General features: G+C 49.2%; 28 non-coding genes across 28 annotated transcripts; 14 read left to right on the top strand and 14 right to left on the bottom strand.

The window, feature by feature from the left end:
• Positions 1 to 1,286: 1,286 nt before the first annotated feature.
• LOC119016241 lies at positions 1,287 to 1,405 on the bottom strand. The gene has a single exon (XR_005073933.1). It is a non-coding gene; the product is annotated as a 5S ribosomal RNA (ribosomal RNA).
• Positions 1,406 to 1,736: 331 nt separating this feature from the next.
• LOC119016254 lies at positions 1,737 to 1,855 on the top strand. Its single transcript, XR_005073945.1, has one exon. It is a non-coding gene; the product is annotated as a 5S ribosomal RNA (ribosomal RNA).
• A 225-nt stretch (positions 1,856 to 2,080) lies between these two features.
• Positions 2,081 to 2,199, bottom strand: LOC119016239. The gene has a single exon (XR_005073932.1). It is a non-coding gene; the product is annotated as a 5S ribosomal RNA (ribosomal RNA).
• Positions 2,200 to 2,535: 336 nt separating this feature from the next.
• Positions 2,536 to 2,654, top strand: LOC119016253. Its single transcript, XR_005073944.1, has one exon. It is a non-coding gene; the product is annotated as a 5S ribosomal RNA (ribosomal RNA).
• A 225-nt stretch (positions 2,655 to 2,879) lies between these two features.
• On the bottom strand, positions 2,880 to 2,998 carry LOC119016238. Its single transcript, XR_005073931.1, has one exon. It is a non-coding gene; the product is annotated as a 5S ribosomal RNA (ribosomal RNA).
• A 336-nt stretch (positions 2,999 to 3,334) lies between these two features.
• Positions 3,335 to 3,453, top strand: LOC119016264. The gene has a single exon (XR_005073954.1). It is a non-coding gene; the product is annotated as a 5S ribosomal RNA (ribosomal RNA).
• A 2,336-nt stretch (positions 3,454 to 5,789) lies between these two features.
• On the bottom strand, positions 5,790 to 5,908 carry LOC119016237. The gene has a single exon (XR_005073930.1). It is a non-coding gene; the product is annotated as a 5S ribosomal RNA (ribosomal RNA).
• A 336-nt stretch (positions 5,909 to 6,244) lies between these two features.
• Positions 6,245 to 6,363, top strand: LOC119016263. Its single transcript, XR_005073953.1, has one exon. It is a non-coding gene; the product is annotated as a 5S ribosomal RNA (ribosomal RNA).
• Positions 6,364 to 8,691: 2,328 nt separating this feature from the next.
• Positions 8,692 to 8,810, bottom strand: LOC119016236. Its single transcript, XR_005073929.1, has one exon. It is a non-coding gene; the product is annotated as a 5S ribosomal RNA (ribosomal RNA).
• Positions 8,811 to 9,146: 336 nt separating this feature from the next.
• Positions 9,147 to 9,265, top strand: LOC119016252. Its single transcript, XR_005073943.1, has one exon. It is a non-coding gene; the product is annotated as a 5S ribosomal RNA (ribosomal RNA).
• Positions 9,266 to 9,490: 225 nt separating this feature from the next.
• LOC119016235 lies at positions 9,491 to 9,609 on the bottom strand. The gene has a single exon (XR_005073928.1). It is a non-coding gene; the product is annotated as a 5S ribosomal RNA (ribosomal RNA).
• A 336-nt stretch (positions 9,610 to 9,945) lies between these two features.
• Positions 9,946 to 10,064, top strand: LOC119016251. Its single transcript, XR_005073942.1, has one exon. It is a non-coding gene; the product is annotated as a 5S ribosomal RNA (ribosomal RNA).
• A 225-nt stretch (positions 10,065 to 10,289) lies between these two features.
• Positions 10,290 to 10,408, bottom strand: LOC119016234. Its single transcript, XR_005073927.1, has one exon. It is a non-coding gene; the product is annotated as a 5S ribosomal RNA (ribosomal RNA).
• A 336-nt stretch (positions 10,409 to 10,744) lies between these two features.
• Positions 10,745 to 10,863, top strand: LOC119016268. Its single transcript, XR_005073958.1, has one exon. It is a non-coding gene; the product is annotated as a 5S ribosomal RNA (ribosomal RNA).
• A 2,324-nt stretch (positions 10,864 to 13,187) lies between these two features.
• On the bottom strand, positions 13,188 to 13,306 carry LOC119016233. Its single transcript, XR_005073926.1, has one exon. It is a non-coding gene; the product is annotated as a 5S ribosomal RNA (ribosomal RNA).
• Positions 13,307 to 13,642: 336 nt separating this feature from the next.
• On the top strand, positions 13,643 to 13,761 carry LOC119016250. Its single transcript, XR_005073941.1, has one exon. It is a non-coding gene; the product is annotated as a 5S ribosomal RNA (ribosomal RNA).
• Positions 13,762 to 13,986: 225 nt separating this feature from the next.
• LOC119016232 lies at positions 13,987 to 14,105 on the bottom strand. Its single transcript, XR_005073925.1, has one exon. It is a non-coding gene; the product is annotated as a 5S ribosomal RNA (ribosomal RNA).
• Positions 14,106 to 14,441: 336 nt separating this feature from the next.
• On the top strand, positions 14,442 to 14,560 carry LOC119016262. Its single transcript, XR_005073952.1, has one exon. It is a non-coding gene; the product is annotated as a 5S ribosomal RNA (ribosomal RNA).
• Positions 14,561 to 16,896: 2,336 nt separating this feature from the next.
• Positions 16,897 to 17,015, bottom strand: LOC119016269. Its single transcript, XR_005073959.1, has one exon. It is a non-coding gene; the product is annotated as a 5S ribosomal RNA (ribosomal RNA).
• Positions 17,016 to 17,351: 336 nt separating this feature from the next.
• On the top strand, positions 17,352 to 17,470 carry LOC119016249. Its single transcript, XR_005073940.1, has one exon. It is a non-coding gene; the product is annotated as a 5S ribosomal RNA (ribosomal RNA).
• A 225-nt stretch (positions 17,471 to 17,695) lies between these two features.
• Positions 17,696 to 17,814, bottom strand: LOC119016267. The gene has a single exon (XR_005073957.1). It is a non-coding gene; the product is annotated as a 5S ribosomal RNA (ribosomal RNA).
• A 336-nt stretch (positions 17,815 to 18,150) lies between these two features.
• LOC119016248 lies at positions 18,151 to 18,269 on the top strand. Its single transcript, XR_005073939.1, has one exon. It is a non-coding gene; the product is annotated as a 5S ribosomal RNA (ribosomal RNA).
• Positions 18,270 to 18,494: 225 nt separating this feature from the next.
• LOC119016255 lies at positions 18,495 to 18,613 on the bottom strand. The gene has a single exon (XR_005073946.1). It is a non-coding gene; the product is annotated as a 5S ribosomal RNA (ribosomal RNA).
• Positions 18,614 to 18,949: 336 nt separating this feature from the next.
• Positions 18,950 to 19,068, top strand: LOC119016261. The gene has a single exon (XR_005073951.1). It is a non-coding gene; the product is annotated as a 5S ribosomal RNA (ribosomal RNA).
• A 2,324-nt stretch (positions 19,069 to 21,392) lies between these two features.
• Positions 21,393 to 21,511, bottom strand: LOC119016243. The gene has a single exon (XR_005073935.1). It is a non-coding gene; the product is annotated as a 5S ribosomal RNA (ribosomal RNA).
• A 336-nt stretch (positions 21,512 to 21,847) lies between these two features.
• On the top strand, positions 21,848 to 21,967 carry LOC119016259. Its single transcript, XR_005073949.1, has one exon. It is a non-coding gene; the product is annotated as a 5S ribosomal RNA (ribosomal RNA).
• Positions 21,968 to 22,192: 225 nt separating this feature from the next.
• Positions 22,193 to 22,311, bottom strand: LOC119016231. Its single transcript, XR_005073924.1, has one exon. It is a non-coding gene; the product is annotated as a 5S ribosomal RNA (ribosomal RNA).
• Positions 22,312 to 22,647: 336 nt separating this feature from the next.
• Positions 22,648 to 22,766, top strand: LOC119016260. The gene has a single exon (XR_005073950.1). It is a non-coding gene; the product is annotated as a 5S ribosomal RNA (ribosomal RNA).
• Positions 22,767 to 22,791: the final 25 nt, after the last annotated feature.

Raw genomic sequence — 22,791 nt, 5'->3', positions numbered from 1 at the left:
CTCAGATGACACTGCAATAGTGGGCTGTATCAAGGATGGACAGGAGGGGGAGTACAGGAGCCTGATTGAGGGCTTTGTGGAGTGGTGCAGGTCCAACCGCCTACAGCTGAACACCTCCAAGACGAAGGAGATGGTTGTGGACTTCAGAAGGAAGAAACCGCAGCTCCAAGCTGTGTCCATCGAGGGGGTCGATGTGGAGGTGGTCAGGACCTACAAATACCTGGGGCTGCAGCTGGATGACAGGTTGGAGTGGACAGCAAACATGGACGCTGTACACAGGAAAGGACAGAGCCATCTGTACTTCCTGAGAAGGCTGGGATCCTTCAACATATGCAAAAAACTGCTGCAGATGTTTTACCAGTCCGTGGTGGCCAGCGTCCTCTTCTACGCTGTGGTTTGCTGGGGAGGAAGCAGCAAGAAGAGGGACTCTGCCCGACTGGACAGACTGGTGAGGAGAGCTGGCTCAGTGGTGGGCACAAAGCTGGACTTTCTGGTGACTGTGGCAGAGAGAAGGACCCTGGACAAACTGCTGTCCATACTGGACAACACCCACCACCCTCTGCACAACACCTTCAGCAGGCAGAGGAGCGTGTTCAGTGGCAGACTGCTGTCTCAATCCTGCTCCACCAACAGACACAATAACTCTTTCGTCCCCCTGGCCATCAGGCTGTACAACAGCTCGCAGTGATGTCAGGAAGCACAATAGACAATGGCCAAATGCACTCAAAAGCACTCATCTTTTATGGCCCAATTTAATTTAATTGTACACCATCCCCTGTCCCCTTAATACTCTTTACCTCTATGTCACTTTATATTTTTAACATCACTTTATATTTTTCATTTAGCTCATAGAGGCATTAAATGTATAAAACACTTATACTTCTACAGTCACTTTATGTAAATAGTTACAGTTGTACAAAACATTTTTATTCTTCATTTTTACTACAGTTGTACAAAACATTTTTATTCCACATTTTTATTTCTACTGTTTCTTTGATGTTGCATGTATGTTCAATGTATGTTCAATGTTTGTTGTTGCTACTGGATGCTTGAATTTCCTCCAGGATAAATAAAGTATCTATCTATCTATCTATCTATCTATCTATCTATCTATCTATCTATCTATCTATCTATCTATCTACACTTTTAATGCAAACATATAGAAGTGAGCAAAACACAAGCAGCACAAAAAGGTTGAACATCGTTCTCAGACTAGCTGCTCTGTTGTTCAAAGCTGTGTCTCCACCGAAGAAGCAGCAGCGCCCTCTGCACAGAGAGGGCAAAAAAGCTTACAGCACCTGGTATTCCCAGGCGGTCTCCCATCCAAGTACTAACCAGGCCCGACCCTGCTTAGCTTCCGAGATCAGACGAGATCGGGCGTGTTCAGAGTGGTATGGCCGTAAGCAAGGGCAGAGCAGACAAACACACTATTTATACACCTTCACCGGCTCCGTCCTCATCCTTTCCTTTCCTTTCCTTTCTCTATATCTGTGAGGGGGCAAACATTAGCGCACTTGAACACCTTTTGGGGAATGCCAGTGTTTTCAGAGAGTGGCTGCATTCCAGCGTTTCAATCTTTCCAGGTAATCACTGAGATATACCAGTGCAGCACAGCTGAAGACAGAGCGCTGTCATAAACATCAGTCCGACTGGGTCAGTAGAGAATAGCGGAGCGTCTTTGCTTGTTTCGCTCCGTGTCAACGCGTATGAATAGTGCATTTGTCTCCTGCACCTTGGCTTGCGGCCACACCGCCCTGAACGCGCCCGATCTCGTCCGATCTCGGAAGCCAAGCAGGGTCGGGCCTGGTTAGTACTTGGATGGGTGACCGCCTGGGAATTCCGGGTGCTGTAAGCTTTTTAATTTCTCTGCAAAAGCAGGGAACGAACTCAACTGTTGAAGGATTTTCCAAGGCATGTCGTGATATAATGCATATACACTTTTAATGCAAACATATAGAAGTGAGCAAAACACAAGCAGCACAAAAAGGTTGAACATCGTTCTCAGACTAGCTGCTCTGTTGTTCAAAGCTGTGTCTCCACCGAAGAAGCAGCAGCGCCCTCTGCACAGAGAGGGCAAAAAAGCTTACAGCACCTGGTATTCCCAGGCGGTCTCCCATCCAAGTACTAACCAGGCCCGACCCTGCTTAGCTTCCGAGATCAGACGAGATCGGGCGTGTTCAGAGTGGTATGGCCGTAAGCAAGGGCAGAGCAGACAAACACACTATTTATACACCTTCACCGGCTCCGTCCTCATCCTTTCCTTTCCTTTCCTTTCCTTTCTCTATATCTGTGAGGGGGCAAACATTAGCGCACTTGAACACCTTTTGGGGAATGCCAGTGTTTTCAGAGAGTGGCTGCATTCCAGCGTTTCAATCTTTCCAGGTAATCACTGAGATATACCAGTGCAGCACAGCTGAAGACAGAGCGCTGTCATAAACATCAGTCCGACTGGGTCAGTAGAGAGTAGCGGAGCGTCTTTGCTTGTTTCGCTCCGTGTCAACGCGTATGAATAGTGCATTTGTCTCCTGCCCCTTGGCTTGCGGCCACACCGCCCTGAACGCGCCCGATCTCGTCCGATCTCGGAAGCCAAGCAGGGTCGGGCCTGGTTAGTACTTGGATGGGTGACCGCCTGGGAATTCCGGGTGCTGTAAGCTTTTTAATTTCTCTGCAAAAGCAGGGAACGAACTCAACTGTTGAAGGATTTTCCAAGGCATGTCGTGATATAATGCATATACACTTTTAATGCAAACATATAGAAGTGAGCAAAACACAAGCAGCACAAAAAGGTTGAACATCGTTCTCAGACTAGCTGCTCTGTTGTTCAAAGCTGTGTCTCCACCGAAGAAGCAGCAGCGCCCTCTGCACAGAGAGGGCAAAAAAGCTTACAGCACCTGGTATTCCCAGGCGGTCTCCCATCCAAGTACTAACCAGGCCCGACCCTGCTTAGCTTCCGAGATCAGACGAGATCGGGCGTGTTCAGAGTGGTATGGCCGTAAGCAAGGGCAGAGCAGACAAACACACTATTTATACACCTTCACCGGCTCCGTCCTCATCCTTTCCTTTCCTTTCCTTTCCTTTCTCTATATCTGTGAGGGGGCAAACATTAGCGCACTTGAACACCTTTTGGGGAATGCCAGTGTTTTCAGAGAGTGGCTGCATTCCAGCGTTTCAATCTTTCCAGGTAATCACTGAGATATACCAGTGCAGCACAGCTGAAGACAGAGCGCTGTCATAAACATCAGTCCGACTGGGTCAGTAGAGAATAGCGGAGCGTCTTTGCTTGTTTCGCTCCGTGTCAACGCGTATGAATAGTGCATTTGTCTCCTGCACCTTGGCTTGCGGCCACACCGCCCTGAACGCGCCCGATCTCGTCCGATCTCGGAAGCCAAGCAGTGTCGGGCCTGGTTAGTACTTGGATGGGTGACCGCCTGGGAATTCCGGGTGCTGTAAGCTTTTTAATTTCTCTGCAAAAGCAGGGAACGAACTCAACTGTTGAAGGATTTTCCAAGGCATGTCGTGATATAATGCATATACACTTTTAATGCAAACATATAGAAGTGAGCAAAACACAAGCAGCACAAAAAGGTTGAACATCGTTCTCAGACTAGCTGCTCTGTTGTTCAAAGCTGTGTCTCCACCGAAGAAGCAGCAGCGCCCTCTGCACAGAGAGGGCAAAAAAGCTTACAGCACCTGGTATTCCCAGGCGGTCTCCCATCCAAGTACTAACCAGGCCTGACCCTGCTTAGGGAATTCCAGGTGCTGTAAGCTTTTTTATTTCTCTGCAAAAGCAGGGAACGCACTCAACTGTTGAAGGATTTTCCAAGGCATGTCATGATATAATGAGAGGGTATTCAAGGACGGTGACAGAGACGAGCTGAAGCTCGTACAGGGAGAAGTCAAGGTCCAGCTGAGAGAGGCAAAGGAGGAGTACAGAAGGAAGGTGGAACAGAAGCTGCAGCGGAACAACATGAGGGAGGTCTGGGATGGCATGAAAACCATTACAGGCTGCAAGAAGAAGGGCAGCAGCACAGAAGAGGGGGATGCTGGGAGAGCTAACCAGCTAAACCTGTTTTTTAACAGGTTTGAAACCCCAGCTCCCACAGCCAGTGACTGCCCACTTCACACCCCTCACACCCCCGTCACCCCCATCACGTCCATTATCACCTCAGACTACAGGGCACCGCAACCCGCCACACCCACGGACAGTTCAACCCTCCCCCCCACCCCTACCATAGACAGTTCAACCCCCCCTCCCCACCACCACGGACATTTCAATCCCCCTCCCCTTCACCATCACCAAGGAGCAGGTGAGCAAAGAGCTGAGGAGACTGTGCCCAAGGAAAGCAGCGGACCCGGACAAAGCGTGTCCAAGGATGCTCAAGGCCTGCTCTGCTGAACTGGGGAGCCGCTTCAGCAACTGTTCAACCATAGCCTGAGGCTGGGGAGGGTCTCTGTGCTCTGGAAGACTTCATGTCTCATCCCACATGCAGAAATACTCAGATGACACTGCAATAGTGGGCTGTATCAAGGATGGACAGGAGGGGGAGTACAGGAGCCTGATTGAGGGCTTTGTGGAGTGGTGCAGGTCCAACCGCCTACAGCTGAACACCTCCAAGACGAAGGAGATGGTTGTGGACTTCAGAAGGAAGAAACCGCAGCTCCAAGCTGTGTCCATCGAGGGGGTCGATGTGGAGGTGGTCAGGACCTACAAATACCTGGGGCTGCAGCTGGATGACAGGTTGGAGTGGACAGCAAACATGGACGCTGTACACAGGAAAGGACAGAGCCATCTGTACTTCCTGAGAAGGCTGGGATCCTTCAACATATGCAAAAAACTGCTGCAGATGTTTTACCAGTCCGTGGTGGCCAGCGTCCTCTTCTACGCTGTGGTTTGCTGGGGAGGAAGCAGCAAGAAGAGGGACTCTGCCCGACTGGACAGACTGGTGAGGAGAGCTGGCTCAGTGGTGGGCACAAAGCTGGACTTTCTGGTGACTGTGGCAGAGAGAAGGACCCTGGACAAACTGCTGTCCATACTGGACAACACCCACCACCCTCTGCACAACACCTTCAGCAGGCAGAGGAGCGTGTTCAGTGGCAGACTGCTGTCTCAATCCTGCTCCACCAACAGACACAATAACTCTTTCGTCCCCCTGGCCATCAGGCTGTACAACAGCTCGCAGTGATGTCAGGAAGCACAATAGACAATGGCCAAATGCACTCAAAAGCACTCATCTTTTATGGCCCAATTTAATTTAATTGTACACCATCCCCTGTCCCCTTAATACTCTTTACCTCTATGTCACTTTATATTTTTAACATCACTTTATATTTTTCATTTAGCTCATAGAGGCATTAAATGTATAAAACACTTATACTTCTACAGTCACTTTATGTAAATAGTTACAGTTGTACAAAACATTTTTATTCTTCATTTTTACTACAGTTGTACAAAACATTTTTATTCCACATTTTTATTTCTACTGTTTCTTTGATGTTGCATGTATGTTCAATGTATGTTCAATGTTTGTTGTTGCTACTGGATGCTTGAATTTCCTCCAGGATAAATAAAGTATCTATCTATCTATCTATCTATCTATCTATCTATCTATCTATCTATCTATCTATCTATCTATCTATCTATCTACACTTTTAATGCAAACATATAGAAGTGAGCAAAACACAAGCAGCACAAAAAGGTTGAACATCGTTCTCAGACTAGCTGCTCTGTTGTTCAAAGCTGTGTCTCCACCGAAGAAGCAGCAGCGCCCTCTGCACAGAGAGGGCAAAAAAGCTTACAGCACCTGGTATTCCCAGGCGGTCTCCCATCCAAGTACTAACCAGGCCCGACCCTGCTTAGCTTCCGAGATCAGACGAGATCGGGCGTGTTCAGAGTGGTATGGCCGTAAGCAAGGGCAGAGCAGACAAACACACTATTTATACACCTTCACCGGCTCCGTCCTCATCCTTTCCTTTCCTTTCCTTTCCTTTCTCTATATCTGTGAGGGGGCAAACATTAGCGCACTTGAACACCTTTTGGGGAATGCCAGTGTTTTCAGAGAGTGGCTGCATTCCAGCGTTTCAATCTTTCCAGGTAATCACTGAGATATACCAGTGCAGCACAGCTGAAGACAGAGCGCTGTCATAAACATCAGTCCGACTGGGTCAGTAGAGAGTAGCGGAGCGTCTTTGCTTGTTTCGCTCCGTGTCAACGCGTATGAATAGTGCATTTGTCTCCTGCACCTTGGCTTGCGGCCACACCGCCCTGAACGCGCCCGATCTCGTCCGATCTCGGAAGCCAAGCAGTGTCGGGCCTGGTTAGTACTTGGATGGGTGACCGCCTGGGAATTCCGGGTGCTGTAAGCTTTTTAATTTCTCTGCAAAAGCAGGGAACGAACTCAACTGTTGAAGGATTTTCCAAGGCATGTCGTGATATAATGCATATACACTTTTAATGCAAACATATAGAAGTGAGCAAAACACAAGCAGCACAAAAAGGTTGAACATCGTTCTCAGACTAGCTGCTCTGTTGTTCAAAGCTGTGTCTCCACCGAAGAAGCAGCAGCGCCCTCTGCACAGAGAGGGCAAAAAAGCTTACAGCACCTGGTATTCCCAGGCGGTCTCCCATCCAAGTACTAACCAGGCCTGACCCTGCTTAGGGAATTCCAGGTGCTGTAAGCTTTTTTATTTCTCTGCAAAAGCAGGGAACGCACTCAACTGTTGAAGGATTTTCCAAGGCATGTCATGATATAATGAGAGGGTATTCAAGGACGGTGACAGAGACGAGCTGAAGCTCGTACAGGGAGAAGTCAAGGTCCAGCTGAGAGAGGCAAAGGAGGAGTACAGAAGGAAGGTGGAACAGAAGCTGCAGCGGAACAACATGAGGGAGGTCTGGGATGGCATGAAAACCATTACAGGCTGCAAGAAGAAGGGCAGCAGCACAGAAGAGGGGGATGCTGGGAGAGCTAACCAGCTAAACCTGTTTTTTAACAGGTTTGAAACCCCAGCTCCCACAGCCAGTGACTGCCCACTTCACACCCCTCACACCCCCGTCACCCCCATCACGTCCATTATCACCTCAGACTACAGGGCACCGCAACCCGCCACACCCACGGACAGTTCAACCCTCCCCCCCACCCCTACCATAGACAGTTCAACCCCCCCTCCCCACCACCACGGACATTTCAATCCCCCTCCCCTTCACCATCACCAAGGAGCAGGTGAGCAAAGAGCTGAGGAGACTGTGCCCAAGGAAAGCAGCGGACCCGGACAAAGCGTGTCCAAGGATGCTCAAGGCCTGCTCTGCTGAACTGGGGAGCCGCTTCAGCAACTGTTCAACCATAGCCTGAGGCTGGGGAGGGTCTCTGTGCTCTGGAAGACTTCATGTCTCATCCCACATGCAGAAATACTCAGATGACACTGCAATAGTGGGCTGTATCAAGGATGGACAGGAGGGGGAGTACAGGAGCCTGATTGAGGGCTTTGTGGAGTGGTGCAGGTCCAACCGCCTACAGCTGAACACCTCCAAGACGAAGGAGATGGTTGTGGACTTCAGAAGGAAGAAACCGCAGCTCCAAGCTGTGTCCATCGAGGGGGTCGATGTGGAGGTGGTCAGGACCTACAAATACCTGGGGCTGCAGCTGGATGACAGGTTGGAGTGGACAGCAAACATGGACGCTGTACACAGGAAAGGACAGAGCCATCTGTACTTCCTGAGAAGGCTGGGATCCTTCAACATATGCAAAAAACTGCTGCAGATGTTTTACCAGTCCGTGGTGGCCAGCGTCCTCTTCTACGCTGTGGTTTGCTGGGGAGGAAGCAGCAAGAAGAGGGACTCTGCCCGACTGGACAGACTGGTGAGGAGAGCTGGCTCAGTGGTGGGCACAAAGCTGGACTTTCTGGTGACTGTGGCAGAGAGAAGGACCCTGGACAAACTGCTGTCCATACTGGACAACACCCACCACCCTCTGCACAACACCTTCAGCAGGCAGAGGAGCGTGTTCAGTGGCAGACTGCTGTCTCAATCCTGCTCCACCAACAGACACAATAACTCTTTCGTCCCCCTGGCCATCAGGCTGTACAACAGCTCGCAGTGATGTCAGGAAGCACAATAGACAATGGCCAAATGCACTCAAAAGCACTCATCTTTTATGGCCCAATTTAATTTAATTGTACACCATCCCCTGTCCCCTTAATACTCTTTACCTCTATGTCACTTTATATTTTTAACATCACTTTATATTTTTCATTTAGCTCATAGAGGCATTAAATGTATAAAACACTTATACTTCTACAGTCACTTTATGTAAATAGTTACAGTTGTACAAAACATTTTTATTCTTCATTTTTACTACAGTTGTACAAAACATTTTTATTCCACATTTTTATTTCTACTGTTTCTTTGATGTTGCATGTATGTTCAATGTATGTTCAATGTTTGTTGTTGCTACTGGATGCTTGAATTTCCTCCAGGATAAATAAAGTATCTATCTATCTATCTATCTATCTATCTATCTATCTATCTATCTATCTATCTATCTATCTATCTACACTTTTAATGCAAACATATAGAAGTGAGCAAAACACAAGCAGCACAAAAAGGTTGAACATCGTTCTCAGACTAGCTGCTCTGTTGTTCAAAGCTGTGTCTCCACCGAAGAAGCAGCAGCGCCCTCTGCACAGAGAGGGCAAAAAAGCTTACAGCACCTGGTATTCCCAGGCGGTCTCCCATCCAAGTACTAACCAGGCCCGACCCTGCTTAGCTTCCGAGATCAGACGAGATCGGGCGTGTTCAGAGTGGTATGGCCGTAAGCAAGGGCAGAGCAGACAAACACACTATTTATACACCTTCACCGGCTCCGTCCTCATCCTTTCCTTTCCTTTCCTTTCCTTTCTCTATATCTGTGAGGGGGCAAACATTAGCGCACTTGAACACCTTTTGGGGAATGCCAGTGTTTTCAGAGAGTGGCTGCATTCCAGCGTTTCAATCTTTCCAGGTAATCACTGAGATATACCAGTGCAGCACAGCTGAAGACAGAGCGCTGTCATAAACATCAGTCCGACTGGGTCAGTAGAGAATAGCGGAGCGTCTTTGCTTGTTTCGCTCCGTGTCAACGCGTATGAATAGTGCATTTGTCTCCTGCACCTTGGCTTGCGGCCACACCGCCCTGAACGCGCCCGATCTCGTCCGATCTCGGAAGCCAAGCAGGGTCGGGCCTGGTTAGTACTTGGATGGGTGACCGCCTGGGAATTCCGGGTGCTGTAAGCTTTTTAATTTCTCTGCAAAAGCAGGGAACGAACTCAACTGTTGAAGGATTTTCCAAGGCATGTCGTGATATAATGCATATACACTTTTAATGCAAACATATAGAAGTGAGCAAAACACAAGCAGCACAAAAAGGTTGAACATCGTTCTCAGACTAGCTGCTCTGTTGTTCAAAGCTGTGTCTCCACCGAAGAAGCAGCAGCGCCCTCTGCACAGAGAGGGCAAAAAAGCTTACAGCACCTGGTATTCCCAGGCGGTCTCCCATCCAAGTACTAACCAGGCCCGACCCTGCTTAGCTTCCGAGATCAGACGAGATCGGGCGTGTTCAGAGTGGTATGGCCGTAAGCAAGGGCAGAGCAGACAAACACACTATTTATACACCTTCACCGGCTCCGTCCTCATCCTTTCCTTTCCTTTCCTTTCCTTTCTCTATATCTGTGAGGGGGCAAACATTAGCGCACTTGAACACCTTTTGGGGAATGCCAGTGTTTTCAGAGAGTGGCTGCATTCCAGCGTTTCAATCTTTCCAGGTAATCACTGAGATATACCAGTGCAGCACAGCTGAAGACAGAGCGCTGTCATAAACATCAGTCCGACTGGGTCAGTAGAGAATAGCGGAGCGTCTTTGCTTGTTTCGCTCCGTGTCAACGCGTATGAATAGTGCATTTGTCTCCTGCACCTTGGCTTGCGGCCACACCGCCCTGAACGCGCCCGATCTCGTCCGATCTCGGAAGCCAAGCAGGGTCGGGCCTGGTTAGTACTTGGATGGGTGACCGCCTGGGAATTCCGGGTGCTGTAAGCTTTTTAATTTCTCTGCAAAAGCAGGGAACGAACTCAACTGTTGAAGGATTTTCCAAGGCATGTCGTGATATAATGCATATACACTTTTAATGCAAACATATAGAAGTGAGCAAAACACAAGCAGCACAAAAAGGTTGAACATCGTTCTCAGACTAGCTGCTCTGTTGTTCAAAGCTGTGTCTCCACCGAAGAAGCAGCAGCGCCCTCTGCACAGAGAGGGCAAAAAAGCTTACAGCACCTGGTATTCCCAGGCGGTCTCCCATCCAAGTACTAACCAGGCCCGACCCTGCTTAGCTTCCGAGATCAGACGAGATCGGGCGTGTTCAGAGTGGTATGGCCGTAAGCAAGGGCAGAGCAGACAAACACACTATTTATACACCTTCACCGGCTCCGTCCTCATCCTTTCCTTTCCTTTCCTTTCCTTTCTCTATATCTGTGAGGGGGCAAACATTAGCGCACTTGAACACCTTTTGGGGAATGCCAGTGTTTTCAGAGAGTGGCTGCATTCCAGCGTTTCAATCTTTCCAGGTAATCACTGAGATATACCAGTGCAGCACAGCTGAAGACAGAGCGCTGTCATAAACATCAGTCCGACTGGGTCAGTAGAGAATAGCGGAGCGTCTTTGCTTGTTTCGCTCCGTGTCAACGCGTATGAATAGTGCATTTGTCTCCTGCACCTTGGCTTGCGGCCACACCGCCCTGAAGGTGCCCGATCTCGTCCGATCTCGGAAGCCAAGCAGTGTCGGGCCTGGTTAGTACTTGGATGGGTGACCGCCTGGGAATTCCGGGTGCTGTAAGCTTTTTAATTTCTCTGCAAAAGCAGGGAACGAACTCAACTGTTGAAGGATTTTCCAAGGCATGTCGTGATATAATGCATATACACTTTTAATGCAAACATATAGAAGTGAGCAAAACACAAGCAGCACAAAAAGGTTGAACATCGTTCTCAGACTAGCTGCTCTGTTGTTCAAAGCTGTGTCTCCACCGAAGAAGCAGCAGCGCCCTCTGCACAGAGAGGGCAAAAAAGCTTACAGCACCTGGTATTCCCAGGCGGTCTCCCATCCAAGTACTAACCAGGCCTGACCCTGCTTAGGGAATTCCAGGTGCTGTAAGCTTTTTTATTTCTCTGCAAAAGCAGGGAACGCACTCAACTGTTGAAGGATTTTCCAAGGCATGTCATGATATAATGAGAGGGTATTCAAGGACGGTGACAGAGACGAGCTGAAGCTCGTACAGGGAGAAGTCAAGGTCCAGCTGAGAGAGGCAAAGGAGGAGTACAGAAGGAAGGTGGAACAGAAGCTGCAGCGGAACAACATGAGGGAGGTCTGGGATGGCATGAAAACCATTACAGGCTGCAAGAAGAAGGGCAGCAGCACAGAAGAGGGGGATGCTGGGAGAGCTAACCAGCTAAACCTGTTTTTTAACAGGTTTGAAACCCCAGCTCCCACAGCCAGTGACTGCCCACTTCACACCCCTCACACCCCCGTCACCCCCATCACGTCCATTATCACCTCAGACTACAGGGCACCGCAACCCGCCACACCCACGGACAGTTCAACCCTCCCCCCCACCCCTACCATAGACAGTTCAACCCCCCCTCCCCACCACCACGGACATTTCAATCCCCCTCCCCTTCACCATCACCAAGGAGCAGGTGAGCAAAGAGCTGAGGAGACTGTGCCCAAGGAAAGCAGCGGACCCGGACAAAGCGTGTCCAAGGATGCTCAAGGCCTGCTCTGCTGAACTGGGGAGCCGCTTCAGCAACTGTTCAACCATAGCCTGAGGCTGGGGAGGGTCTCTGTGCTCTGGAAGACTTCATGTCTCATCCCACATGCAGAAATACTCAGATGACACTGCAATAGTGGGCTGTATCAAGGATGGACAGGAGGGGGAGTACAGGAGCCTGATTGAGGGCTTTGTGGAGTGGTGCAGGTCCAACCGCCTACAGCTGAACACCTCCAAGACGAAGGAGATGGTTGTGGACTTCAGAAGGAAGAAACCGCAGCTCCAAGCTGTGTCCATCGAGGGGGTCGATGTGGAGGTGGTCAGGACCTACAAATACCTGGGGCTGCAGCTGGATGACAGGTTGGAGTGGACAGCAAACATGGACGCTGTACACAGGAAAGGACAGAGCCATCTGTACTTCCTGAGAAGGCTGGGATCCTTCAACATATGCAAAAAACTGCTGCAGATGTTTTACCAGTCCGTGGTGGCCAGCGTCCTCTTCTACGCTGTGGTTTGCTGGGGAGGAAGCAGCAAGAAGAGGGACTCTGCCCGACTGGACAGACTGGTGAGGAGAGCTGGCTCAGTGGTGGGCACAAAGCTGGACTTTCTGGTGACTGTGGCAGAGAGAAGGACCCTGGACAAACTGCTGTCCATACTGGACAACACCCACCACCCTCTGCACAACACCTTCAGCAGGCAGAGGAGCGTGTTCAGTGGCAGACTGCTGTCTCAATCCTGCTCCACCAACAGACACAATAACTCTTTCGTCCCCCTGGCCATCAGGCTGTACAACAGCTCGCAGTGATGTCAGGAAGCACAATAGACAATGGCCAAATGCACTCAAAAGCACTCATCTTTTATGGCCCAATTTAATTTAATTGTACACCATCCCCTGTCCCCTTAATACTCTTTACCTCTATGTCACTTTATATTTTTAACATCACTTTATATTTTTCATTTAGCTCATAGAGGCATTAAATGTATAAAACACTTATACTTCTACAGTCACTTTATGTAAATAGTTACAGTTGTACAAAACATTTTTATTCTTCATTTTTACTACAGTTGTACAAAACATTTTTATTCCACATTTTTATTTCTACTGTTTCTTTGATGTTGCATGTATGTTCAATGTATGTTCAATGTTTGTTGTTGCTACTGGATGCTTGAATTTCCTCCAGGATAAATAAAGTATCTATCTATCTATCTATCTATCTATCTATCTATCTATCTATCTATCTATCTATCTATCTACACTTTTAATGCAAACATATAGAAGTGAGCAAAACACAAGCAGCACAAAAAGGTTGAACATCGTTCTCAGACTAGCTGCTCTGTTGTTCAAAGCTGTGTCTCCACCGAAGAAGCAGCAGCGCCCTCTGCACAGAGAGGGCAAAAAAGCTTACAGCACCTGGTATTCCCAGGCGGTCTCCCATCCAAGTACTAACCAGGCCCGACCCTGCTTAGCTTCCGAGATCAGACGAGATCGGGCGTGTTCAGAGTGGTATGGCCGTAAGCAAGGGCAGAGCAGACAAACACACTATTTATACACCTTCACCGGCTCCGTCCTCATCCTTTCCTTTCCTTTCCTTTCCTTTCTCTATATCTGTGAGGGGGCAAACATTAGCGCACTTGAACACCTTTTGGGGAATGCCAGTGTTTTCAGAGAGTGGCTGCATTCCAGCGTTTCAATCTTTCCAGGTAATCACTGAGATATACCAGTGCAGCACAGCTGAAGACAGAGCGCTGTCATAAACATCAGTCCGACTGGGTCAGTAGAGAATAGCGGAGCGTCTTTGCTTGTTTCGCTCCGTGTCAACGCGTATGAATAGTGCATTTGTCTCCTGCACCTTGGCTTGCGGCCACACCGCCCTGAACGCGCCCGATCTCGTCCGATCTCGGAAGCCAAGCAGGGTCGGGCCTGGTTAGTACTTGGATGGGTGACCGCCTGGGAATTCCGGGTGCTGTAAGCTTTTTAATTTCTCTGCAAAAGCAGGGAACGAACTCAACTGTTGAAGGATTTTCCAAGGCATGTCGTGATATAATGCATATACACTTTTAATGCAAACATATAGAAGTGAGCAAAACACAAGCAGCACAAAAAGGTTGAACATCGTTCTCAGACTAGCTGCTCTGTTGTTCAAAGCTGTGTCTCCACCGAAGAAGCAGCAGCGCCCTCTGCACAGAGAGGGCAAAAAAGCTTACAGCACCTGGTATTCCCAGGCGGTCTCCCATCCAAGTACTAACCAGGCCCGACCCTGCTTAGCTTCCGAGATCAGACGAGATCGGGCGTGTTCAGAGTGGTATGGCCGTAAGCAAGGGCAGAGCAGACAAACACACTATTTATACACCTTCACCGGCTCCGTCCTCATCCTTTCCTTTCCTTTCCTTTCCTTTCTCTATATCTGTGAGGGGGCAAACATTAGCGCACTTGAACACCTTTTGGGGAATGCCAGTGTTTTCAGAGAGTGGCTGCATTCCAGCGTTTCAATCTTTCCAGGTAATCACTGAGATATACCAGTGCAGCACAGCTGAAGACAGAGCGCTGTCATAAACATCAGTCCGACTGGGTCAGTAGAGAATAGCGGAGCGTCTTTGCTTGTTTCGCTCCGTGTCAACGCGTATGAATAGTGCATTTGTCTCCTGCACCTTGGCTTGCGGCCACACCGCCCTGAACGCGCCCGATCTCGTCCGATCTCGGAAGCCAAGCAGTGTCGGGCCTGGTTAGTACTTGGATGGGTGACCGCCTGGGAATTCCGGGTGCTGTAAGCTTTTTAATTTCTCTGCAAAAGCAGGGAACGAACTCAACTGTTGAAGGATTTTCCAAGGCATGTCGTGATATAATGCATATACACTTTTAATGCAAACATATAGAAGTGAGCAAAACACAAGCAGCACAAAAAGGTTGAACATCGTTCTCAGACTAGCTGCTCTGTTGTTCAAAGCTGTGTCTCCACCGAAGAAGCAGCAGCGCCCTCTGCACAGAGAGGGCAAAAAAGCTTACAGCACCTGGTATTCCCAGGCGGTCTCCCATCCAAGTACTAACCAGGCCTGACCCTGCTTAGGGAATTCCAGGTGCTGTAAGCTTTTTTATTTCTCTGCAAAAGCAGGGAACGCACTCAACTGTTGAAGGATTTTCCAAGGCATGTCATGATATAATGAGAGGGTATTCAAGGACGGTGACAGAGACGAGCTGAAGCTCGTACAGGGAGAAGTCAAGGTCCAGCTGAGAGAGGCAAAGGAGGAGTACAGAAGGAAGGTGGAACAGAAGCTGCAGCGGAACAACATGAGGGAGGTCTGGGATGGCATGAAAACCATTACAGGCTGCAAGAAGAAGGGCAGCAGCACAGAAGAGGGGGATGCTGGGAGAGCTAACCAGCTAAACCTGTTTTTTAACAGGTTTGAAACCCCAGCTCCCACAGCCAGTGACTGCCCACTTCACACCCCTCACACCCCCGTCACCCCCATCACGTCCATTATCACCTCAGACTACAGGGCACCGCAACCCGCCACACCCACGGACAGTTCAACCCTCCCCCCCACCCCTACCATAGACAGTTCAACCCCCCCTCCCCACCACCACGGACATTTCAATCCCCCTCCCCTTCACCATCACCAAGGAGCAGGTGAGCAAAGAGCTGAGGAGACTGTGCCCAAGGAAAGCAGCGGACCCGGACAAAGCGTGTCCAAGGATGCTCAAGGCCTGCTCTGCTGAACTGGGGAGCCGCTTCAGCAACTGTTCAACCATAGCCTGAGGCTGGGGAGGGTCTCTGTGCTCTGGAAGACTTCATGTCTCATCCCACATGCAGAAATACTCAGATGACACTGCAATAGTGGGCTGTATCAAGGATGGACAGGAGGGGGAGTACAGGAGCCTGATTGAGGGCTTTGTGGAGTGGTGCAGGTCCAACCGCCTACAGCTGAACACCTCCAAGACGAAGGAGATGGTTGTGGACTTCAGAAGGAAGAAACCGCAGCTCCAAGCTGTGTCCATCGAGGGGGTCGATGTGGAGGTGGTCAGGACCTACAAATACCTGGGGCTGCAGCTGGATGACAGGTTGGAGTGGACAGCAAACATGGACGCTGTACACAGGAAAGGACAGAGCCATCTGTACTTCCTGAGAAGGCTGGGATCCTTCAACATATGCAAAAAACTGCTGCAGATGTTTTACCAGTCCGTGGTGGCCAGCGTCCTCTTCTACGCTGTGGTTTGCTGGGGAGGAAGCAGCAAGAAGAGGGACTCTGCCCGACTGGACAGACTGGTGAGGAGAGCTGGCTCAGTGGTGGGCACAAAGCTGGACTTTCTGGTGACTGTGGCAGAGAGAAGGACCCTGGACAAACTGCTGTCCATACTGGACAACACCCACCACCCTCTGCACAACACCTTCAGCAGGCAGAGGAGCGTGTTCAGTGGCAGACTGCTGTCTCAATCCTGCTCCACCAACAGACACAATAACTCTTTCGTCCCCCTGGCCATCAGGCTGTACAACAGCTCGCAGTGATGTCAGGAAGCACAATAGACAATGGCCAAATGCACTCAAAAGCACTCATCTTTTATGGCCCAATTTAATTTAATTGTACACCATCCCCTGTCCCCTTAATACTCTTTACCTCTATGTCACTTTATATTTTTAACATCACTTTATATTTTTCATTTAGCTCATAGAGGCATTAAATGTATAAAACACTTATACTTCTACAGTCACTTTATGTAAATAGTTACAGTTGTACAAAACATTTTTATTCTTCATTTTTACTACAGTTGTACAAAACATTTTTATTCCACATTTTTATTTCTACTGTTTCTTTGATGTTGCATGTATGTTCAATGTATGTTCAATGTTTGTTGTTGCTACTGGATGCTTGAATTTCCTCCAGGATAAATAAAGTATCTATCTATCTATCTATCTATCTATCTATCTATCTATCTATCTATCTATCTATCTATCTATCTATCTATCTACACTTTTAATGCAAACATATAGAAGTGAGCAAAACACAAGCAGCACAAAAAGGTTGAACATCGTTCTCAGACTAGCTGCTCTGTTGTTCAAAGCTGTGTCTCCACCGAAGAAGCAGCAGCGCCCTCTGCACAGAGAGGGCAAAAAAGCTTACAGCACCTGGTATTCCCAGGCGGTCTCCCATCCAAGTACTAACCAGGCCCGACCCTGCTTAGCTTCCGAGATCAGACGAGATCGGGCGTGTTCAGAGTGGTATGGCCGTAAGCAAGGGCAGAGCAGACAAACACACTATTTATACACCTTCACCGGCTCCGTCCTCATCCTTTCCTTTCCTTTCCTTTCCTTTCTCTATATCTGTGAGGGGGCAAACATTAGCGCACTTGAACACCTTTTGGGGAATGCCAGTGTTTTCAGAGAGTGGCTGCATTCCAGCGTTTCAATCTTTCCAGGTAATCACTGAGATATACCAGTGCAGCACAGCTGAAGACAGAGCGCTGTCATAAACATCAGTCCGACTGGGTCAGTAGAGAATAGCGGAGCGTCTTTGCTTGTTTCGCTCCGTGTCAACGCGTATGAATAGTGCATTTGTCTCCTGCACCTTGGCTTGCGGCCACACCGCCCTGAACGCGCCCGATCTCGTCCGATCTCGGAAGCCAAGCAGGGTCGGGCCTGGTTAGTACTTGGATGGGTGACCGCCTGGGAATTCCGGGTGCTGTAAGCTTTTTAATTTCTCTGCAAAAGCAGGGAACGAACTCAACTGTTGAAGGATTTTCCAAGGCATGTCGTGATATAATGCATATACACTTTTAATGCAAACATATAGAAGTGAGCAAAACACAAGCAGCACAAAAAGGTTGAACATCGTTCTCAGACTAGCTGCTCTGTTGTTCAAAGCTGTGTCTCCACCGAAGAAGCAGCAGCGCCCTCTGCACAGAGAGGGCAAAAAAGCTTACAGCACCTGGTATTCCCAGGCGGTCTCCCATCCAAGTACTAACCAGGCCCGACCCTGCTTAGCTTCCGAGATCAGACGAGATCGGGCGTGTTCAGAGTGGTATGGCCGTAAGCAAGGGCAGAGCAGACAAACACACTATTTATACACCTTCACCGGCTCCGTCCTCATCCTTTCCTTTCCTTTCCTTTCCTTTCTCTATATCTGTGAGGGGGCAAACATTAGCGCACTTGAACACCTTTTGGGGAATGCCAGTGTTTTCAGAGAGTGGCTGCATTCCAGCGTTTCAATCTTTCCAGGTAATCACTGAGATATACCAGTGCAGCACAGCTGAAGACAGAGCGCTGTCATAAACATCAGTCCGACTGGGTCAGTAGAGAATAGCGGAGCGTCTTTGCTTGTTTCGCTCCGTGTCAACGCGTATGAATAGTGCATTTGTCTCCTGCACCTTGGCTTGCGGCCACACCGCCCTGAACGCGCCCGATCTCGTCCGATCTCGGAAGCCAAGCAGGGTCGGGCCTGGTTAGTACTTGGATGGGTGACCGCCTGGGAATTCCGGGTGCTGTAAGCTTTTTAATTTCTCTGCAAAAGCAGGGAACGAACTCAACTGTTGAAGGATTTTCCAAGGCATGTCGTGATATAATGCATATACACTTTTAATGCAAACATATAGAAGTGAGCAAAACACAAGCAGCACAAAAAGGTTGAACATCGTTCTCAGACTAGCTGCTCTGTTGTTCAAAGCTGTGTCTCCACCGAAGAAGCAGCAGCGCCCTCTGCACAGAGAGGGCAAAAAAGCTTACAGCACCTGGTATTCCCAGGCGGTCTCCCATCCAAGTACTAACCAGGCCCGACCCTGCTTAGCTTCCGAGATCAGACGAGATCGGGCGTGTTCAGAGTGGTATGGCCGTAAGCAAGGGCAGAGCAGACAAACACACTATTTATACACCTTCACCGGCTCCGTCCTCATCCTTTCCTTTCCTTTCCTTTCCTTTCTCTATATCTGTGAGGGGGCAAACATTAGCGCACTTGAACACCTTTTGGGGAATGCCAGTGTTTTCAGAGAGTGGCTGCATTCCAGCGTTTCAATCTTTCCAGGTAATCACTGAGATATACCAGTGCAGCACAGCTGAAGACAGAGCGCTGTCATAAACATCAGTCCGACTGGGTCAGTAGAGAATAGCGGAGCGTCTTTGCTTGTTTCGCTCCGTGTCAACGCGTATGAATAGTGCATTTGTCTCCTGCACCTTGGCTTGCGGCCACACCGCCCTGAACGCGCCCGATCTCGTCCGATCTCGGAAGCCAAGCAGTGTCGGGCCTGGTTAGTACTTGGATGGGTGACCGCCTGGGAATTCCGGGTGCTGTAAGCTTTTTAATTTCTCTGCAAAAGCAGGGAACGAACTCAACTGTTGAAGGATTTTCCAAGGCATGTCGTGATATAATGCATATACACTTTTAATGCAAACATATAGAAGTGAGCAAAACACAAGCAGCACAAAAAGGTTGAACATCGTTCTCAGACTAGCTGCTCTGTTGTTCAAAGCTGTGTCTCCACCGAAGAAGCAGCAGCGCCCTCTGCACAGAGAGGGCAAAAAAGCTTACAGCACCTGGTATTCCCAGGCGGTCTCCCATCCAAGTACTAACCAGGCCTGACCCTGCTTAGGGAATTCCAGGTGCTGTAAGCTTTTTTATTTCTCTGCAAAAGCAGGGAACGCACTCAACTGTTGAAGGATTTTCCAAGGCATGTCATGATATAATGAGAGGGTATTCAAGGACGGTGACAGAGACGAGCTGAAGCTCGTACAGGGAGAAGTCAAGGTCCAGCTGAGAGAGGCAAAGGAGGAGTACAGAAGGAAGGTGGAACAGAAGCTGCAGCGGAACAACATGAGGGAGGTCTGGGATGGCATGAAAACCATTACAGGCTGCAAGAAGAAGGGCAGCAGCACAGAAGAGGGGGATGCTGGGAGAGCTAACCAGCTAAACCTGTTTTTTAACAGGTTTGAAACCCCAGCTCCCACAGCCAGTGACTGCCCACTTCACACCCCTCACACCCCCGTCACCCCCATCACGTCCATTATCACCTCAGACTACAGGGCACCGCAACCCGCCACACCCACGGACAGTTCAACCCTCCCCCCCACCCCTACCATAGACAGTTCAACCCCCCCTCCCCACCACCACGGACATTTCAATCCCCCTCCCCTTCACCATCACCAAGGAGCAGGTGAGCAAAGAGCTGAGGAGACTGTGCCCAAGGAAAGCAGCGGACCCGGACAAAGCGTGTCCAAGGATGCTCAAGGCCTGCTCTGCTGAACTGGGGAGCCGCTTCAGCAACTGTTCAACCATAGCCTGAGGCTGGGGAGGGTCTCTGTGCTCTGGAAGACTTCATGTCTCATCCCACATGCAGAAATACTCAGATGACACTGCAATAGTGGGCTGTATCAAGGATGGACAGGAGGGGGAGTACAGGAGCCTGATTGAGGGCTTTGTGGAGTGGTGCAGGTCCAACCGCCTACAGCTGAACACCTCCAAGACGAAGGAGATGGTTGTGGACTTCAGAAGGAAGAAACCGCAGCTCCAAGCTGTGTCCATCGAGGGGGTCGATGTGGAGGTGGTCAGGACCTACAAATACCTGGGGCTGCAGCTGGATGACAGGTTGGAGTGGACAGCAAACATGGACGCTGTACACAGGAAAGGACAGAGCCATCTGTACTTCCTGAGAAGGCTGGGATCCTTCAACATATGCAAAAAACTGCTGCAGATGTTTTACCAGTCCGTGGTGGCCAGCGTCCTCTTCTACGCTGTGGTTTGCTGGGGAGGAAGCAGCAAGAAGAGGGACTCTGCCCGACTGGACAGACTGGTGAGGAGAGCTGGCTCAGTGGTGGGCACAAAGCTGGACTTTCTGGTGACTGTGGCAGAGAGAAGGACCCTGGACAAACTGCTGTCCATACTGGACAACACCCACCACCCTCTGCACAACACCTTCAGCAGGCAGAGGAGCGTGTTCAGTGGCAGACTGCTGTCTCAATCCTGCTCCACCAACAGACACAATAACTCTTTCGTCCCCCTGGCCATCAGGCTGTACAACAGCTCGCAGTGATGTCAGGAAGCACAATAGACAATGGCCAAATGCACTCAAAAGCACTCATCTTTTATGGCCCAATTTAATTTAATTGTACACCATCCCCTGTCCCCTTAATACTCTTTACCTCTATGTCACTTTATATTTTTAACATCACTTTATATTTTTCATTTAGCTCATAGAGGCATTAAATGTATAAAACACTTATACTTCTACAGTCACTTTATGTAAATAGTTACAGTTGTACAAAACATTTTTATTCTTCATTTTTACTACAGTTGTACAAAACATTTTTATTCCACATTTTTATTTCTACTGTTTCTTTGATGTTGCATGTATGTTCAATGTATGTTCAATGTTTGTTGTTGCTACTGGATGCTTGAATTTCCTCCAGGATAAATAAAGTATCTATCTATCTATCTATCTATCTATCTATCTATCTATCTATCTATCTATCTATCTATCTACACTTTTAATGCAAACATATAGAAGTGAGCAAAACACAAGCAGCACAAAAAGGTTGAACATCGTTCTCAGACTAGCTGCTCTGTTGTTCAAAGCTGTGTCTCCACCGAAGAAGCAGCAGCGCCCTCTGCACAGAGAGGGCAAAAAAGCTTACAGCACCTGGTATTCCCAGGCGGTCTCCCATCCAAGTACTAACCAGGCCCGACCCTGCTTAGCTTCCGAGATCAGACGAGATCGGGCGTGTTCAGAGTGGTATGGCCGTAAGCAAGGGCAGAGCAGACAAACACACTATTTATACACCTTCACCGGCTCCGTCCTCATCCTTTCCTTTCCTTTCCTTTCCTTTCTCTATATCTGTGAGGGGGCAAACATTAGCGCACTTGAACACCTTTTGGGGAATGCCAGTGTTTTCAGAGAGTGGCTGCATTCCAGCGTTTCAATCTTTCCAGGTAATCACTGAGATATACCAGTGCAGCACAGCTGAAGACAGAGCGCTGTCATAAACATCAGTCCGACTGGGTCAGTAGAGAATAGCGGAGCGTCTTTGCTTGTTTCGCTCCGTGTCAACGCGTATGAATAGTGCATTTGTCTCCTGCACCTTGGCTTGCGGCCACACCGCCCTGAACGCGCCCGATCTCGTCCGATCTCGGAAGCCAAGCAGGGTCGGGCCTGGTTAGTACTTGGATGGGTGACCGCCTGGGAATTCCCGGGTGCTGTAAGCTTTTTAATTTCTCTGCAAAAGCAGGGAACGAACTCAACTGTTGAAGGATTTTCCAAGGCATGTCGTGATATAATGCATATACACTTTTAATGCAAACATATAGAAGTGGGCAAAACACAAGCAGCACAAAAAGGTTGAACATCGTTCTCAGACTAGCTGCTCTGTTGTTCAAAGCTGTGTCTCCACCGAAGAAGCAGCAGCGCCCTCTGCACAGAGAGGGCAAAAAAGCTTACAGCACCTGGTATTCCCAGGCGGTCTCCCATCCAAGTACTAACCAGGCCCGACCCTGCTTAGCTTCCGAGATCAGACGAGATCGGGCGTGTTCAGAGTGGTATGGCCGTAAGCAAGGGCAGAGCAGACAAACACACTATTTATACACCTTCACCGGCTCCGTCCTCATCCTTTCCTTTCCTTTCCTTTCCTTTCTCTATATCTGTGAGGGGGCAAACATTAGCGCACTTGAACACCTTTTGGGGAATGCCAGTGTTTTCAGAGAGTGGCTGCATTCCAGCGTTTCAATCTTTCCAGGTAATCACTGAGATATACCAGTGCAGCACAGCTGAAGACAGAGCGCTGTCATAAACATCAGTCCGACTGGGTCAGTAGAGAATAGCGGAGCGTCTTTGCTTGTTTCGCTCCGTGTCAACGCGTATGAATAGTGCATTTGTCTCCTGCACCTTGGCTTGCGGCCACACCGCCCTGAACGCGCCCGATCTCGTCCGATCTCGGAAGCCAAGCAGGGTCGGGCCTGGTTAGTACTTGGATGGGTGACCGCCTGGGAATTCCGGGTGCTGTCAGCTTTTTAATTGCTCTGCACAAGCCAGG

This window comes from Acanthopagrus latus, unplaced genomic scaffold (assembly GCF_904848185.1).
Source record: "Acanthopagrus latus isolate v.2019 unplaced genomic scaffold, fAcaLat1.1, whole genome shotgun sequence".
Classification (NCBI taxonomy): domain Eukaryota; kingdom Metazoa; phylum Chordata; class Actinopteri; order Spariformes; family Sparidae; genus Acanthopagrus; species Acanthopagrus latus.
This window is presented reverse-complemented; position numbering and strand designations above follow the sequence as displayed.